Below are 4,448 nucleotides of genomic sequence, written 5' to 3'. Positions count from 1 at the left end.
AAAAAAACACCTCTGCACATAGCACATGAAAAAACTCTTAATACACCAAAGAAACACATGACAAGCAACAGGGGTGGGTAAAGGGTGAGAGACAGCCAATATAGACAGTGCATCCGGGCCTGCAGCATAAGCACTGGTCTCCTTGATCCACCGTCAGCATCGGAGGGGATTTCTCTCTCTTCACCGTGTGTCAGATTCGGTAACTTTCTGAGATCTCTGGCTCTGCTGTACGACTCTTTTCAGGTATTTGGGTTTAAACATCAAAATAATATTGGGATAGTATATTCTTTAAAAAATAATCCAAATTGTTTTTTGCTACTGTTGGAAGGCTTCAGGACCTTTGGTGCTCATGCATTGAGTGAAGACACTCTATAGCAGCTTGCAGGTGCTGTGGAGGCACCTGTCTGTGATATACAACATGTGACAACTCTACAGCTATAACCATCCATCCAAGGAGGCTATCCCAGCACTGCGACAGACTGGCGACCTGTCAAGAGTGTACCCACCTTTCGCCCTATGGTGCTCTAATGACAACTAAATGGACTAAATTAAGTGATGCAGATTCAAATGTATATATTGCGAGACATGATTTTTGATAAGTGCTTTATGGCTTCACAAAACATGAAAAATGCATCAGAACAACAACAAATAAAAATTATAATTTAGCCCTGTGCTTTTAGAAAGGGAAGTGGGCAAAACTGAAAATTTGTTTACTAATATTTGTAGCATCAGATTTTTATTTTGGAGTTTCACTTGATGTGCAATCTTACTGCAGGCCCACAATTATTTTATTGCAAGAAAATGCTCACATTTGTTCAGTCAAATGCACAAAATGTACTTAAGTTCAGGCTGTGAATGTTATGTATTTGTATGTATGTGCTTTACCATAATAAAGTTAAATGTAAAATGAAAGTAAAGTCTAAAGTATTTGTTTGTGCTTGTGTTTTCAACTGAGCACCATCATGCAAAATATCTTGAAATTTGAATCTTGATAGGATGAAGCCCTTGCAATTTAGCTGTCCGATGGACATTTAAATTCACTCAAATTACTCAAATCTTTCATAACTATCACTGATGTACTGTCAGTACTTTCAGTCACCTGAGTTGAGTTCTTCATAGTTGTATTTGACATTTCCTAATATTACCACAAGATGGAGCCATCATGCCATACATTAGCCGGAGGTTAACACAATGAAGCCTTTAACCAATAATTTTGCAATTATTTGCTGGGATTGTTTCAATGTTATGTAAAAATAGTGGGATTAAAAAAAGACACTTTGAACTGGAAGATACAAACTCAGACATTTTAAATGCCCCAAGCTGTTGACATATTTTCCAGATGACTGACTAATGACTCTGCTAATGAAAAAATATTGATATCAATTACATTTAATTTAATTACAAAACATTTCAGGCAGAAAATGCCATTAGACTTATTGAATGTAGATGACAGAGTGTTCATTATGTGAATACTTGTAACATAAACCTTCATTTGTCTTAAAGGTACAGAAAATATGGGTTGCTGAGATTGTATATAGTATTAAGACACCCCGTGAAAGTAAATAGATTTTAAAAATATATATATTTATATGCACTTAAAGTAGGGAGTTACCATAACAAAATAAAATAAAACAAACCCTAATATATTTATATTGCCCACCAGGCAGTGAAGTAATTGGTCAGTCTTTAGCGTAAATTACCAAGCTGCTGCAGTGCAGGGAAGTACTGCTACTGAATTTTATGTTTAAATTAAGCCATCTAATTACAGACGGTATAAAAAAGATTCTGTTCCTGTTGCTTTGAAATTAATTCAATGTGTAGAAGGAGTTAGAAAAAAAATTCATCTTTAGGCAAATCTTTTGGCACGACAGCCATAGATTACAGTTATTTGTGTCTTCAGCAGTAACCACGGGGCTCCTCATAAAAGCTTATCAACAACTGCAAGTCAGACAGCTAAAGCAATAAAATCTGGTAAATCAGAGTGATAATATATTAGCAGATGTTGAAAGATGTGCTTTTCTTTCAGGAGAACAAAATGCAAATTACAAATTACATCTGCGACTGTCGATCAGTAAAAGTCCTTAGATAGTTCAAGTTTCCCTCCGTTTCATTCTCTTATCAGATTGTTGAGAGTATTTGAAGAAAGCTTGTATAAGTTTAAAAATTATTGCCGTAACACAAAGTCACGAACGTCAGAATCATCTGCAAACTTCTGTGGCTCTAGATTAATAAAAGGGGTAATATTAAGTATGTCAATATCTGCAATACAGTTTACACTGTTTAGATAAAAACAGTGAAGCATGCAATTCAACATGTAAGAAGGTGAAAAAAACCTAACAGGAATAACACAAAGCCATATAAGAGAGCATCCCCGGCCTCCTGAGGGTTTTGTCAGTTTAACAGCTGTTGAATGCTAGAGGCATGAAGTGGTAATTTCAGCATTTCTTCTTAAATGCTGCATCAGCTAGAATGCTTTCAATTCAAAATTTAAATTTCTGCTTGCAGACACTGCCTCAAAAACTCTATCACATATTCCTGAATAATCACTGACTAATAACATTAGCTACACTGGGTGCTGAGTAGGAAGGGTTATTTTCATGTTGCCAATTAATCATCTCATCACTATTTAAAATGCTTTTTGCAGCGCTAAACTGCGCAAAGTGTTCTCTGAGAAACTTAATATACATGCTGGACTTATCTGTCTCTTACTGCGCATGCACACAGTCATTCTAGCTGCCAAGCGCAAACTTCTTTGTAATTTTATTTCTTGCATCAGGGTTATTTTAAACAGCACAGTCTACTTTCCATGCATGAGCTTTACTGTTCACCACTTACATGCTGTTATCATAGTGCAAGGAACTGTACTCAGTTATATCAGCTTTTGACATTATAAAGAGTTTAAAAAAACAATTGCTTCAATATTTTGTAAAATAGGTATCAGCATAAAGATGCCCTGTCCAAAGCCAAATAACCATACATCAGATAAATTACCTGAGTCCAATGATCTTTTTCCCTTTCTAGAGATATGCCAGCCTCTACTGCAGAGTAGGTACTAAAGTTATATTAGGTTAGGGACCACCTGTCTTACCACTAGGCTATCTAACTTGCAGACAGTTGGGCCCACGGATGACATTCCTGTCCCTTTCAGGGATTCACACTTTGACCCCAGGGGCAGAGGTCTTGTCTCCAAATTGACTCTAGCTGATGCATGCACATTTCTGATAAATGAAGGAGGAGAAGGCATCCATTGATGAAGATATATATAGTATCTGAATCTATACAAACAAATGTATGGGAAAAGAAGATGCTGCAAAGGGTAAATCTATAAACCCTATAAAAGCATGCTGCAACTGTTCACACCAACAGGTAAGCTTCAGGTATTGACCTGTATTTTAAGTGTTGCTTTCAGTTGTCTTGAGGAAAAAGAAAAGCCACGTTTTGGAGCACTACAATACAAACTAACATTACTTTAGATGACAACATGTTGGTACCTTTGCTTATGTAAGAACTTGAGCGCAATTCTTGAGGGAAATAAAAGGAGATGGCTAATGAAAGGAATGTTAGCAAAGGGTTAGCTTAGCTTAGCAGAAAAAAAATAGCTTGAGCCTCTCAGTAAGGGAAAACACCAAACACATGCCACTGCTAATAAAGAAACCACAATTTTTTTATGCTTACTTTATATGCAAATTGTCTTGATTTTATGAAATTAAAGACAAATTGTTTTTCCTTTTTGTTCTATCTTCCTGCTAAGGTAAGGTGCTTCTCTCATATTTAATGATTTTGCACTTTCTCTAATTGTCTGCTAGAAAGCAAATGAAGTATATTTTCTAAATATTCTTACACAATCTTATAAATAGTTGTACTCAGTGTAAAAATTTGCAAATTATTTAGGTTTTACAAGGATGCAAGGCTAGATGATTGCTAACTTGTTAAATTCTGAAAAACTGTAGGCATCTATCAAATATATATAATTTAATGTATGTTAGGTGCATGGTCAGCCATGTATTACCATATATAGCTACATAGCTTACATCTAAGGGAGTACAGCATATCTAACAAAGTATTAAGTGAGGTAAACTAAACCTAAAGATAATCTTTCAAATGCTTGTTGATCTCAATTTTAATGTGAGCATAAAAGGTGATAAGTGAGAGATTAGTCTGACACTGCAAGGAGCTAGATAAAGTGTCAAAAACTTAATCGCCTAGTACTCGTTTCAGTGTATTCTGTATGTGTCCAGCAAAGTTTCAAAAGCTCAACAGGTTTAGTAAGCCTATTAATCTCGTCATCCTGCAAATGTGACCCTTTTCAACATCACATTATCCTCTTTTGTCTCCACCTTAACAAGGTCTCACTCTGGGTGCGTCTCTTTTTGAACTCCCCAAGGGTGTCATATCTCCAAAACTCTTCGCTCACTGGAGGGCGTGGGTGACTTGAGTGCCAGGAAAGC

The sequence above is a fragment of the Haplochromis burtoni genome, unplaced genomic scaffold (genome assembly GCF_018398535.1).
Source record: "Haplochromis burtoni strain Fernald_Lab_line unplaced genomic scaffold, NCSU_Asbu1 Contig_192, whole genome shotgun sequence".
Classification (NCBI taxonomy): Eukaryota; Metazoa; Chordata; class Actinopteri; order Cichliformes; family Cichlidae; genus Haplochromis; species Haplochromis burtoni.
This window is presented reverse-complemented; position numbering follows the sequence as displayed.